This window comes from Eptatretus burgeri, chromosome 1 (assembly GCF_056783735.1).
Source record: "Eptatretus burgeri isolate ZD-2024b chromosome 1, Ebu_testis_v1, whole genome shotgun sequence".
Classification (NCBI taxonomy): Eukaryota; Metazoa; Chordata; class Myxini; order Myxiniformes; family Myxinidae; genus Eptatretus; species Eptatretus burgeri.
Genome location: NC_140961.1, coordinates 14,066,137 through 14,081,643, shown reverse-complemented (window position 1 = coordinate 14,081,643; position 15,507 = coordinate 14,066,137). Strand labels below are relative to the sequence as shown.

General features: G+C 40.6%; 1 long non-coding RNA gene across 1 annotated transcript; it reads left to right on the top strand.

The window, feature by feature from the left end:
• The first annotated feature begins 469 nt into the window (after positions 1–469).
• Positions 470–10,269, top strand: LOC147033903 (uncharacterized). Its single transcript, XR_015059064.1, has 4 exons — positions 470–640; positions 3,991–4,418; positions 4,601–4,703; positions 9,416–10,269. It is a non-coding gene; the product is annotated as an uncharacterized LOC147033903 (long non-coding RNA).
• The last annotated feature ends 5,238 nt before the right edge of the window (positions 10,270–15,507 follow it).

The window sequence follows — 15,507 nt, the reverse complement described above, 5'->3', positions numbered from 1 at the left end:
GGTAGATCGAAGGGAATGTTAGGTTGGGTATCCAGTCTATTTGTACTTTATTTTGGTCATCACAAACTCTTACATCTTACATCAATTGTTGGGATCCAATTTGATCTCATCCTCTAATCCTTGACTTTCAAGGAAAATCGTTTTTGCAAATAATACACTGAGTGGTTATCATTTGGCTTTCCAGTGGCAATTGGCAGGAGAATGTGATATTTATACCGGGCATTAATGCACAGTGACTTTGCCCAGTGTTTTGGTTAAGCTGCAAATTTAAGCAAACAGCACAAACGTTTTTGCTCTTGACGTCCTTGGCGTTTCTTGTGTGTACTGATATTCGGTGCTGTCAGTTTTCAATGTTACCAAATGGAACTTCTGATGTGAAATGGATGGCTTGTTGTTTGATACTTTTGAGTTTTTATCACAAAGCAAAGACCATCATTGGGTGCACTTTCGCGCAGGCAAGCAACGGCAGCTGGTATAAGATGAATGACTCAGTGGTGAGCCCCGTAAATCTTTGTGATGTCTTGAGGCAACAGGCATACCTGTTGTTTTACGTGCGATCGGATGGATTCAAACAAAATTTGGTGGAAGATGATGTTGGAAGAGCACAAGAGTCTTCATGTTGCGTGAAGCACCCAAAGTGGTACGTGTATACATTATCTCTCACAATAATATCTTTTATATCCGATTTTCACCGCAGTTTCTGTGCTGATGCCTCCATCCATCACACTTTTTGTGGTTGTATAACATTTCAGCAGCAACAAAGCAACAAAGAAACAAATAATTTCAGCAGTAACAAAGAAACAAACCCCAATGCCTTTGTTCAAGTCACTATGCAGTATTTAATAAAACCTATGTACGACTTTGTTGGAGGAAATATCTTTGCTGTGCCAGTGACAGAAGCACAGTTGAGTGGAATGATAAAGGCTAGTGGAACCAAGGTAACAGAAGAAGATGATGGCCGGGAAACCAAGAGGTTCTCTCATGAAGATGACAAAGTGCACCATGACTGCAGCTTTCCCTGTAAACAGCTGAGAGTCTTGTTTTTGAGCTGATCACTTTGTGCAACATTTTTCATCTTCATCACAAAACCAGAAGATTCCTCCCTTAATCGATGTCCAAACTGCTTAAGTACAATTTTTCTTTGCAATTTTTCTCATGGAGAAAACAATTCATGGAAGTCCCTCCCATAAAAAAAAACTGCTCACAATTGCTGTCTTATTCTGCAGCAACCAAAAATCTCTTTGACCTAAGCGATCTTTCTGCCCTCATCTTTTGGAACAAACCTTAAACAATCATATTATCTGTCAAATAATCTATTCCACATTGAGTCAAAGGCAGGCATGAAAGCATCAACATCGCACCGCACCAATACACTGCCTAACCGATACTTTGGACAATTGTTATCCCTGCAAGTCATAACTATAGATTGGAGATTTGGTTGGTGTGTACATTTCACCCATGATGCTAAACACCATCACCATGCCATGTCAAGCAAGCATCTAAAGTATTTCATACACACAATCCCACAATGGTGTGGTATCTGAATCCATCCATCGAGTGGGACCATACTCTCCACAGAGTATCAGTGATGCTAACACAGTCTCCTTGGATATTGGGCACAATCCTGGACAGGTCACCATTCCAATGTCAGAGACTTGAATGGCTCAATCATCCCATCAAGCTCGTACTCATTTTGCCAACCTCAGAAGGATGACAGGCTGAATCAACCCCACCTGGTATGAAGTTAACAGATAAGCAGGATTTCAACTCAGGATCCTAAGATCCCAAGCCCACCACCCTAACCATTAAGCCAACACCAGGCATGGATCTGAATGATGTGGAGGATAAGCAAGCATTGGCATAGTTTGTCAGTGAATGTTATCAGACGTAATCACAGCATAACTTCGACATGGAAATTTACCATTACAGACGTGTTATTAGGTCTCCAACTCTTGTACAATCGCTCAATACTCTCCATGATTGGCGTTTTTTTAATTTTTATATTATGATTACAGCGCGTGCACTGTATACAATTGCACCGAGTTTGAAATGTCCCCGGTGTCTACCACGTCTACGACGTCTCCGGTGTCCCGGTGTCCCTCCCCCTCCCCCACATGCCTGTGACAGCCAATGACGACCGTCTGGTACATGCAGTGCGTAACCTAGACCGAAATGGCGACAATTGACGGAAATACCCGAGTTTTTCAATGGAAATTTGTGAAACTAACGTGTTATATATGTGAAAACCATTTAATTTATTGCTTGATGGAAAAATAGCAAGAAACGTGCCCCTCTCATGTACGAACGACCGAAAGACGTCATTTTCGCCCACCATCGCATTTCGCGCTGAAAGACGTCATTTCCACCCACCATCGCATTTCGCGCCGATCGCCGAACGCTGAAAGCTAAGTTCTTCTTATGCCAACATTCTTTTGTGGCCTCCTGCCACGCTGTATCGAACGATTTCATTCCTTCTGTTATATATATAAAGGTGCTTATCACAATAATAACAAGATTTTTACATTTCAAATATTAAGTCGGCTTTTTAATTGTTTTTCAACTGAAAAAGCATAAATTGCATATTTTAACATTAGTGTACTCATTTGCTTCACCACACGCGCTGTATTGAAGGATTTCACTTGTTATTATTATTATTTTTATTATTATTATTATTATCCTGGTGTTGGCTTCGTGGTTAGGGTGGTGGCTTGGGATCTTGGGATTTGGGATCCCAGCTTGGGATCCTAGGTCCTGAGTTCAAGCCCTGTTGGCTGCTGAATTAAAAATACAACAGGAGGTTGACTCAGCATGTCATCCTTCTGAGCTCAGCAAAATGAGCACCAGTTTACTAGTAAGGGGGACACTGCATCAGCGGCAAAGCTGTGTCCCAACCAATGATGCAACCAGCACCCACAGGCTGCACTCGATAGAGAGAGAGATTATTATTATTATCATTATTATTGTTATTATTATTATTTTCTAATTGCCTGCACCATGACATTATTGATCTTCTGTTCCGCTCACTCTCTCGAGGTTTATTATTGTTATCATTATTATCGAATAACCTGCACCATGACATTATGAACCTTCTGCCACTCTCACTCTCCCGAGGTTTATCATTACTTATTATATTTGCCACATGCAATCCCTCAGACGAGACATAACCAGTAAGTTGGTTTTCTGAGGTCTCAAGATCTAGTGAATTATCATCAACTTTCAGAGATGATGTTATTCCGAAATGAAAATTTTTCATTGAATGATCACCATAACTTATTGTCCTCCTAAGTTAGGCCACCAACTTAATGACCAATCTTCATACGTACAAATAAACCATGGTAATTGATATTCAGATAAAGACAGATTTTGCATCTTTATCAATATATGAGATTCGGTTTTTTATTAACTTCCGCCATCGAAGATCGGAGGTGACTGTTTTCACCCCTTTCTGTTTGTTTGTTTGTGAACAGTATTACAGAAAAAGTCCTTGACGGATTTCGACGAAACTTGGTGGGGGGGTTAGGTCTGGTCCAAGGATCATGCCATTAGATTTTAGACTTGGTCCAAAATCCAATATGGCCGCTATGGCGGCCATTTAGAAAAAATATTTGAATTTTTTTTTTTTGCATTTCTACATGTTTTAAGTGATTTCCAACAAAAAAAACATGCAAAATTATAATTGCGGCTGATTTTGGAACTTCAGGTGGATATACCCACGTAAAATCAATTTCTGTCTCAAGGAATCTAGTTATGACGAATGAATTGAGTATGTAAAAGTTAAAAGTAAAAGGGAAAGTTGCAAACTATAACTCTGTGAGCACTGTTGACGTCAAATTGAATGAATAGGATATCAGGTTCACTTGAGTGACCAAGCAGTATTGGCGGCGGAGGTTTTGCACTCCACCGAGTGCTCCCCCTCTCTAGTTTCCTTATGAAATTGAGAGTTTGTAAAAAAAAGACAATGACTTCACATTCAATTTTTCTCCCATCAAGGTCTTCCCAAGAAAGTACCTGCCAAGAGCAGGAGTTGCAAGAGAGGGGAAGAAAGAGCAACAGTAATGAGTGTGATGAAGACCTCTGGGAGGAATACCCAAACACGAAAAGGCGAATTCAAAAGGAAGAAATGACCCACTGCGAAGAGTTGCGGTGCAAGCGAAGTCTGAAGAGGAAGCGCACGTATGAAAATGAAAAGGAAGAATTCGTGAGACAGTACAAACGCCAGAGAGTGTGAAGAGAGAATGTGGGTGAATTGAGTTCAACGATCAGGAAGACATATGAACACAAATTATAAATGTGGATGCGGTGATGTGGGCCGATGGGAAAATGGAGTCTGGGAGGACGTTTGGACCATCGATCTGGGTTGAAATCAGTTGAAGACAACGTGAAGACTTTGATGAGTTTCCCATCACCTGAGACAATGGGTATTCTTTTTGCGTCTCGTCTTCTAAATATTTGGAGTTTGATTAAAATTGAATATTGCTGCTTTTTATCATTTCCGATTGTTGAATCATTATGTCAGCTCAGAAATCATGGGACATTTCCAACACATGTGACCAATTAAGTTGAGAAACGTTTTCCCTTTTCTTTTCTTTCTTGGAGGAAGGTACTTGCATGAACACGTCAGGGAGGAGGAAGAGAAGTGAGTGGGGAAGGATGAATAAGAATGGCGTCAACTCCTCCACGTCTTTTTACATGATGCTGTTGAGGTAATTGAGAATGGTGTGGGCACGAGTCCAATCATCTAGCTCACCAAGATGTCTTCCGTTTTATACTTGATAACAGCTTTTTAACAATCCATCATAGTAAGGGCAGCCATTTCATTACCTCCACCACTGAAGGTGGATGGAGGTTACGCTTTCACCCCTGTCTGCTTGTCGGTGTGTCTGTCTATTTGTCTGTGAGCAGGATATCTGAAAAAGTTGTGGACAGATTCGGAAACAAAAAATTCGGAAACAGTAAACAAACAAAAAAAGTTGTGGACAAAATTCGGTGGACAGGTTTAGTGTGTGACGCTGATGAATTGATTAGATTTTGGTGAAGATCTGGATCTGGTTATTATTCAGTGATTCTTCACGGTCATTGAGTGAAAGGGCGAAAAACGATACATAGCACGGTATTTCAAAAGGTTGTGGATGGCTGAGCATGAAACTTGGTGGACAGCTTTGGTGTGGGACAAGGACGAATTGATTTTATTTTGCTGAACATCCGCATCCGGATACAATAATTATTTATTTTTTTTTTAAGTGATTCTTCACCATTGAGAGATGAGGCCAAAAATGATGCACTGTATCGCATGATATTTTAAAATGTTGTGGACGAGTTATGACAAAACGAGGTGGGTGTGTTAGTTTTGGTGACAAGAACAAGCCAATTTTAATTTGGTTCGAGTCCAGATCCATGTCCAGCCTATGAGTGGGATACAAAACATGAACTGTTCAGTCTGGCGGAGGTATGAGCTCCACTGACACAGTAAACAGGATCCTGTGCGATACTCAGAACTCTGCTTCGGACAAGTTCCTCATCGTTTTCAGCACTGTCGTATTCTAGGGCCTCTTGACCACCAAAGATAAGTTTCAATAGCATATATAAACTACCTGGAATGCATTCTGTTGCAGCATCTTCACTTACAGGGAAACCTTGGTAGCCTGGGGTTGCCATCATATCCCCGCAAATTTTCAGAGCTACATGTACCAATGACGGGAAAGTGTCATCTTCCGGCTCATATTTAGGCAGTGTTGACATTTCCTCACTCTCCTGGATGTCGTCTTTCATTTTCAGAACTGCAGTAGGTTGATACTTTAAAGGAAACAATATAATTTTCCGCTCTGATAAACACTTGTCAAGTGGTTGGAAGAAGTTTAAAAGGTTAGCTAGCTTTGACTGTAACTTTTCCTTCACTGTTGTACTTCGACTGCAGTAGGACTGTTGAATCGGAGTTGATGATTCCTCAGCCAGCTACTTATACCTCTCCCAGACATCCTCAAGAAGCAATACGTGCCCATTGTCAGCTGCTTGATGAAGCTCCTTCCATAACCATATCATAGCAAGGTCTGTATTGGCTGCTTCCTGCTTTGTTTTTGTGGTAGATCCGGTGAATGCTCTCGGACGAGTCAGGTGATATTTGGCCTCGGTTGCGATCAAGTCAATCACACCACTCAGTCGAATGCTGACTTTGCAGTCAAGATGAGAAGCTTCAGTAATATAATTACTCATTTGTTTTGTTATTACTGAACTCAGACGTCCCTTCATCTCAGTGGTTTGACAGAAAATGCAAAAGTTCCCATGAGTACGTGCCATCCCTTTTTGTAATAAACGCTTGTCACCACCTGAGACACCACTACTACCACTACAACTTGCTTCCTCTGTCGTTAAATTTTCCTTTTGTCCGTGAAGTGAGCACAACATATTTTGTGCCACACAAGTTTTTCGACTGCAACAGAATCTAACACATCTTCAAGACGATCAATCACATCGATATTCTTTGAGTTCCTTAGTTCCCTTCTGCTACAAACAGCAGTCCTAACTGTGCTGAGTCCATGATCACTTGCTTCACTTAGAGGAACTCTGGCTTTATGGGTTTGGCAGAATATGCACAAGCTGTAATCCACAGATGAAGGCCTTTTCAAGCTCACCACTGGAAACATTGTCACCTGCAAATAAAGAGAAACATTCGTCTAATACAAACTAAGGTATAAATTTGTGTGTATATCTTTATATGTGTATATATATATATATATATATATATATATATATATATATATATATATATATACATACATGATATGTAAATGCTCTTGCCCCAAGAATGGGTCAAAATTTTTTTTGCAATTTGGCAGCCATTTTGTTTGTCCAAATTCGATGGTGAAAAACTCAAAATTCGGTTTGGGAACCGGGTTAATCGAATGTAGCATACCCTACTTATGGTAAATAGTCAGCTTCCCCACTTTTACCCAAAAATGCATTTCAAAATTTATTCATGGCCTTTTTCCATAAATCCGTCGAAGGCATTTGCACCTCTGTTTACATTAAAGCCACAATAACTCTCTGGGAGGACCTCCTTTGCCATGGCAAGTACAAGCCTGTTAAGGAGAATTCTAACCAAAATCTTCCCAGCAGTGGAAAGATGGGGATCCCACGGTAGTTGAAACAGTCCAAGTTGTTTCCTTTGTTTTTATACAGGGTGATGATCACAGCATCATCCAGATCTTGTGGAATTTTATCCTGCTCCCAACAGGCTACAAATAATTTATGGAGCTTTGAGTGTAACACAGGACCACCATATTTCAGAGCTTCAGGTTATATTCCATAAATTCCAGGGGCTTTGTTGCTTTTCATAAGGTTGATAGCAGTTGTGGTTTCTTGTCATGTAGGATACTCGTCGAGTTCAACCTTGATAGACAGTTGAGAAATACGATTAGTGGCAGTATCATGTACTGTCCGGTCAGCACTGATTCGGGTATGAAAATGCTCTGACAGGCAATCTCAGAGAGCCTTTGACAGTGTGCAGGGTTTGAGTATCAGAGCTTCTCAGTGGGCTTTGAGTCTGAAAGATGGGGCCATAAACACATTTTAGTGCTTCATAGAATCTTCTGGTGTCACCAGTGTCAGCATACATTTGAGTTATTTCTGCAAAGGGAGCTCACCAATCATTTTTAAGGTCACACAATTTTTGTTGGAGGGTGTTGCATGCATGGTGATAGGCCATCTTCCTTTGCTGACTCGTTGGCTGTGCTCAAACGACTTGGTGAGTGGGCCTTTTCTTTGTGAGCGAGGCTTGGATTCCTTGGTCATTTTCATCAAACCAGTCCCAGTTCTTCCTGTGACTCATCCCGCCGACCTCTTTCACAGTATTGAGGATTTTGAACTCATGGGTTTCCAAAGCTCATCGGATGAGGTGTCTGCAAATTGGGTTTGGGTTTCGAGCTTTAATTGAAGAGTTGTTTGAAACTTTTGTCTGCAGTGAATGTTTTTGCGATTTGGAAACACCAAATGTATTTGGGGGATTGAAACCTCTGAGCTTGGATTGTGGCTTGAAACGGAAGGACAACTTGGAATGAACGAGCTGGTGGTTAGTATGGCACTCAACACTCGGCCTAACTCTCATGTGCAGGACATCCCCAAGGTCCTACTGACACACCAAGATGTATCCATGAGGTTCCAATGCCTAGCCCAAGAGCAAGGATGCATCCAAGCTGTCTTGTCGTGGTCTTTCTGCTGAAATTGGGTGTTGGTTATTGAAAGCTGTGTCTCTTCTACAGAGTTCCAAGAGATTGAAGGTGGCCGTTGTCATTACAGTTTCTGATACCATGTCTTCCTTGTACATTTTTCCAGGCTTGATAATCACACCCAACTCTTGCATTGAAATTACCCATGACAATGATCTTGTATTTTGCGGGTGATTTCTGAATTTGGTCTTGAAGTTCAGAGGATAATTTGTTTTTCTCATCATGTTCCACCTGAAGGGTTGGAGCGTACACGCTGATGATAGATGCATATTGTTGATCTTGTAAAGGAAGGTGTATAGAGATTGTTCGATCAGAATGGCCAATTCGTAGGCTTTGTAATTTGGAGGGAATTTAATTTTTCACTATAAAGCCGATGCCTGAGAGGTGCCGCTCTGCCTACCGCCGACCTGACCAGTAGAGGGTATATCCAGCACTGTGCTCAATCACGCTGCTTTGTCTTGAGAAGTGTGTATCACTCAGAGCTGCGAAGACAAAGTCTCGTCTCGCTGGTCCATGAGCAACTAGGGCTGAGCATCGTTTTGGTCGATTGTTATCTTTTGAGTCCAACATTGTTTGAATGCTCCAGCAAGCTAATTGCAAGGGGGTTTTTTTCTTCTTTTTCTACCTTTTGAAGCGAGGATTAGGATTTGCATTTTTCTTTTCTTGTGTTTCGACGTCCTCGGAAGATGCCCATTTCAATTCAATCTCATCTATATGTACAATAGGCTTATGCTGTCTGTCTGTCTGTCCAACCCTGAAACACAGAAATGCTCCTTCGAAGATATAAATGGTATTAAGTAAAAGTTGCTTCAACTTAATCCAAACCCACGCAAAAATTATATTTTCTACCAGAAATAAAATTGAGCCTGGGCAGTGTAGAGGCAACGTACACGCAATCACACGCAAACAAAAAAACAAAAACATTTGTTGTTAAGAAATATAACTGTAACCTCCCATTTGTGAGTTCTTTCAACTAGCGCAAGAAGAAAAGGCTTCCTTGTTTTGCTGTTTTTTTTTTTTTACCAATGATTTAATATTGGAATCAATAAAATCTCTTCACAAAATTCTTACACTGATGACCCAAATGATTTGTAGTTTCCATGATATTTGTTGTGCCGTTAAAATTCATAGATTTCTTTGATTTTAAGATGAATGGATCACCATTTGATGGATTGCTATTTGCATGGTTCCAGGTTTTGAACAACATTTTTACCAGGAAACGAGGGAGATGTTCGTACGAGTTCCTCGAGTATATCTTGGATGCAATGCAGCGGGATGCCTGGTGAGAGTATAACCCCCTTTTTGTGTATTGTTTTACTGCTGTAGGATTTTTTTTCTGCTATCTTTTGTGCATTATTTTCCTGCTATTTAAAAAAAATTCAACTCTTTTTATTATTCTACATCTATAAGGTATGAATGTCACCAATTTTTACAGCGCGCGGCGACATCACGCTGTTATATAATTGGCTATTCTGTCCTGTGTCTTCTGTCACACTTATGGCCGCGTACGTCCCTTTGATCTGAGGGCTATAAATAGAAATTTGTCCAACGTCACAACTCTTCCCATCATGCAAGCTAATTCACCGTGTCTACATTTAAATTTTATAACTGCAAAATTGTTTCATCATTCTTAACCTCGACTTTTAATGGCCCCAGCCGCGCGATATCGAAGTATTCGCTTCTTGTTATCATTCTCTTTCTCATCATCTACGTATCTCGGTCTTTTAATCACATAGCCCTGTAATGTCACGAACATTTTGTTGGGTTGTTCTGTGCTGTTTATTTCCTGCAATTCTTTTTTTTATTTTTGAAAAATTTGGAAGTCCTGCAGGTGTTCTGGGTGTGCTCTCCAGTCTCGGTTCAACTAGCCAATGATCTTGACACGCATTTTACACGCAACTGTACTACGTTACCTCCGCTGGATCCAGCTACTCTTACGGCTTATCTTCCAGCATGATCTGCGTCTCCACCGACAATCTATCAGCACAAGGTTTATTTTCGTGTTAGACATCTCAACGCATCCAAGGCACCTCATCCTAATGATGTACCAACTCGTCTTCTCAAAGAGTTTGCACTGGAAATCTCAGGCCCTCTTACAAAGATATTTAACAAATGCTTGCAGAATGGTTACTTCCCTGCTCAATGGAAGTGTGCCACAACATGTGCGATTCCTAAGACTCCTCGGATTACTGGATTTGATCAGCTTCACCCCATGTCAATTACATTTATTTTAGCTGGGGTGTTTGAAAGTTTTCGTGCTGACTGGTTGATGGTGGATTTTAAACCTCACTTTGATCCTGCACAGTATTTTATGACGAAAGGAAGCTCTATCAACCACTATTTAGTCCACATGTTCGACGTTAGATATCGAAATCTTGACCAACGAGGGCATTATGCAAAAATCTGCACTGTTGACTCTACTATGGCATTTGACCTCATCAACCACTCCAGGGTCATTCAAAAGCTCGTTCAACTTGGGGTTGATGCTTCCATTATACCGACAGTGTGGTTTCTTTTCCGATCGTTCCCAAGTGGTTCACCATCAGGGGTAGACATCGAACCCCTTGAGTCTCTCATGCAGAGTTCCACAAGGGACGAAACCAGGACCAATTTTGTTCCTTGTTTTAGTGAATGATGTAGCTGTCACAAAAGGATACCGTTGGAAACATGTGGACGACTTGAGCATGGTCGAAGAGTTGCACAGAACTCAACAAAGTTCGATTGAAAAATGACTCAATGTTCTTTGAACTTAGAAGAAATTCAGTGTCAGTGCCCTTGATCTTGTTGAAACATACAAAGTGTTCATCCGTCCTTTTTCCTGGAGTTTGGTGTGCCCATGTGGGGTTCGTGCATCACGAGGGTTCACGGTGATGGGATTGAGCGACTCCAGAAGCGTGCATTTCGCTTTATTGCGTACTCATCTATTCTGTCCGATGTGTAACAACTTACTCATCTTGATATACAATCGTTGAGTGAAAGCAGGAATGAGCTTCTCTTGTGTTTTGGACTTGGGGGTTCTGAAGTCTGAGCATCACCATGGCATTCTTCCTTCCACTCGTCAATCTGTATCTCGGCATTATATTCTACTCAGAAATACTCAAAATCTTGACCGACCTCATTATAGGACTCAAAGTTCTAAAAATTCGACAATTCGTTTTTTGAATAAAATGCTTAATTTTGTAATGTGGATGTATATATATATATATATATATATATATATATATATATATATATATATATATATATATATATATATATATATATATATATATATATATATACATATATATATATATATATATATATATATATACATATACACATATACATATATATATATATATATATATATATATATATATATACATATACATATATATATACATATACATATATATATATATATATATATATATATATACATATATATATACATACATATATATATATACATATATATATATATATATATATATATATATATATATATATATATATACATATATATATACATATATATATATATATACATATATATATATATATATATATATATATATATATATATATATATACATACATATATATATATATATATATATATATATATATATATACATACATATGTATGTATATATATATATATATATATATATATATCAATTTAATGTAGAATGTTTGTTTGAATTCTGTTTTTCCTTGTGATCTTGGTACTTTTACATTTGTTATTAACATGATTCTTATTGCTGTTCTGATATAATCTTGTATCTATCAATCAACTGACTGTCTTTTCCATGGATGTTTTAAAAAAATAAACCGAAATGTAATGAAATGAAAAAAAAAATTCCATTCCAGATCAGATGCACCTCGTCAACATGATGCTATTCCTCAATGGGCTCACACTGGTCCTGACCTGTTCTTTTCCCCTGATATACTTAAAGAAAGCCTTGCTGTTATGTTTAATATTCTTAGACATGTCCTTCTCATCCTCTCTTTTGGCTTGCCGAGTTATTTCCTTAACTTGTCCCCGTTTTCTCCGATAGTGATATGAAATATTCTGGAATAGTCAGGTCAGCTTGGTCATTTTTTTCATAGCAGATATGGGGACATGCCAAAATTGTGTGGTTACAAGGACTGTGCGAGGCTCTCTTCGTAGTTGATCAGGGAGTACAGAAACTTCATATATATCATGTACTATCACAACCAGTTTATACTTGAAAGTTGTTAGATGGTTTTTAAATGATGGTGGTATTTATCCGTAAGTTTCTTGGGCTCTTGAACTGTAACGACCCCACGCCTCTGTTAACTCAATAATATTGCCATGCTCTGTGGATTGCTCCAGCTCTTGGCATGGCAAAGCCACACCATTGCCATTTATGTATTTGAGACTGTTTATTTTGTCTTCTGTGTATTGTGTTTAACTTCCTTGCAACAGCTCAGGTGAGATTTCCCATCAGACGAGGTGTTAACGAGGTGAGATTTCCCATCACATAGAGGATGACGAAGATTTACTGAAAAAGGGCATGTTCACAGAACAAGCTTGCTTTCATGTATCGGTGAAGGTTCAACCAGCACGATGTGAGGATCTGGGATTCTGAAAACCCCCACGTGGTCATCGAACAGATATGTGACGGTCCAAAGGTCAATGTGTGGTGTGGCTTTCTCCATGACCGCTTGGTGGGTCCGTTTTTCTTTGAGCCAGATACAGTGACCTCAAAATTTACATGAACATGTAGGAAGGATTCACCTTCCCACAGATTGAAGACCTACAACCTGACATCATTTTTCAACAAGATGACGCTCCCCCTCATTGGACCTTAGTCGTTCAAGCCGTCCTGAATGAAAAATTTCCAGGTCACTGGATTAGCCAAGATGGAACAACTGTCTGGCCCCGCTATCACCAGACATAACCCCCCTTGATTTTTTTTTTCTGTGGGGGTTATCAAAGATGTTGTTCACAACACCAAGGTAGCAAACCCACAGGATCTTCGTTCTCGAATCACAGCTGCATGCGCACTGGTGGACACAAACATGTTGAGCCAAACAAAGCAAGAACTCGTGTACCACCTTGATGTCCTGCGCGTGATAAACAGAGCTCACCTTAAAGTGTATCAATGGTGTGCACAAAACTTTATGAGTTTCTGTATCATATAAACCAAAGGGTATCGTATCATTTATGGTTCTAAATATATTAACAACCAAAGTTGTCCAGGTCTTTTTGGAACACCCTATACAACATGCCAAGAGGACAAGAACCAAAAGCCGACGACATTGACACCAGTAGGATTGAAGACAATCGACGTTGTCCGACAAGTTATGCAACGACAATTTCCAGAGAGCTCCTGAAAAACTTAACCATGTTTTCTCACAGACACTAGTGCTGTCAATTAGCTGGCATCAGGACTGTTACTAATCATACACAAGTCAGGATAAAAATTGACAGATTGAAGACACTTGATGGCAAAGCACAGAAATCCAAAGTCTGTTCCACAACCAATTCATCGACTTCAACCATTATGCCACAAGTACAGTTACAGAACCAGTCACAACCTGTTAACTGGAATCATATATTTTGCCAAGAAAGCACAAAAAGCGAAAATTAATGACATACAGGAAATTCATCTCAAACCTCTCTCCCTCCTCCAAATCCTGGAGGCATCCAATCAAATCTGTTTCTGGTGAGTGTCCCCCCTCCATCCCATCCCTAACCTCAAATGGCCGCACTGGTGATACAGCACATGAAAAGGCTGAATGCCTAAACTCAGTGTTTGCATCAAAATCTTGTGTCCAAAACCCATCACTTTCTCTACCCACCTTACCCAGTCGCACCAACTGTCCCTGGACTCTGTGTCCTTTTCTCCTGACAAGGTGGAGAGCTTGCTTTCAAACCTCGACGCAGATTCTGCAACCGGTCCAGAAGGCATCAGCCCACGTGTCCTGAAAACATGCTCCTCTGCTCTTACTCACCCTCTCTCTGGTCAATTCTCATTTGCTCAAGGTCATCTGCCATCTCCTTGGAAATCAGCAAACATTACTGCCCTGCATAAAAAGGTGCAAAAACAGATCCCTGCAACTACAGACCAATCAGCCTTCTCACAATCATCAGCAAGGTTATGGAATCAATCATCGTTTCAGACATTAAATCCTTCCTCTTCTCCAATGGCTTGATTTCTGATCATCAATTTGGTTTCAGACCAGGTCACTCTGTCCTCATTATGCTGCTTCTGCTCTCCCAACAATGGATGGAGGTCCTCAATTACAGACATGAAATCAGAGCCATATCCCAAGACATATCGCATGCTTTTGACATGGTCTGGCAACCTGCCGTGCTCACTAAACTCTCTTTCTATGGTATCTAAGGCCATCTCCACTCAAGGCTCGCATACTTCCTCTCCTGTCGCAGTCAACATGTGGCCCTAAATGGAGCTCTCTCATCCTCTTTTCCTGTCCAGGCTGGAGTTCCCCAAGGCAGCGTTCTGGGCCCTGTTCTGTTTCTGGTTTTCATCAACGATCTCTCCGACTCTTTGGAAAATCCTCTTTATCTCTTTGCTGATGATTCCACCCTCTGCCGTACCATCCGTCATCCCTCAGACCGGCAAGCAGCAGCTTCTTTGCTCACTGCAGATCTGGATAAAATCACAAACTGGTCCAACACGTGGAACATGTCTTTCAATCCGGACAAATATCACACTCTCACAATATCTCTCCGAAAGGACCATTTAGAACCCCACCCCCCCCATCCACTTCCTCAACAATCCTCTGGAAGAAGTCCTTTCTTTCAAGCTTCTGGGTCTCACTATCTGCCATGATCCTTCCTGAGAAAGCGACATTTCAAATCTCGCCTCCAAAGCCAGTCGCCAACTGGGAATCCTCTGTCGTGCTAAACCCTTCCTCGGCCCACCTGAGATCCTGACCACATACAAAGCTTTCGTCCACAGCCCGATGGAGTAGTGCTCTACCTTCTGGGCTGGTGCTCCTGCCTCCCACCATTCTTGACTAAACGCTATGGAACCAAGGCATTTCAGATCATTGGCATCTCCCACTCTGAGGTTGAGTCTTTGGGCCTCTCACTCTCTCACCGCAGGCAGGTCATTGGTCTTTCTGTCTTCTACCATCTCCTCTCCGGTCTCACCCCCCCTGCTCTGTCTGTGAGTTGTCCCCACTATATTTCAGTAGCGCGCTCAAGGTCCACCAACAACCCCCTTCTGTTAAAACTACCAAAATCACGAATCACTGCTCACCTTCACTCTTTCATTCATCTTTTTTCCCACCTTTGGAATAAACT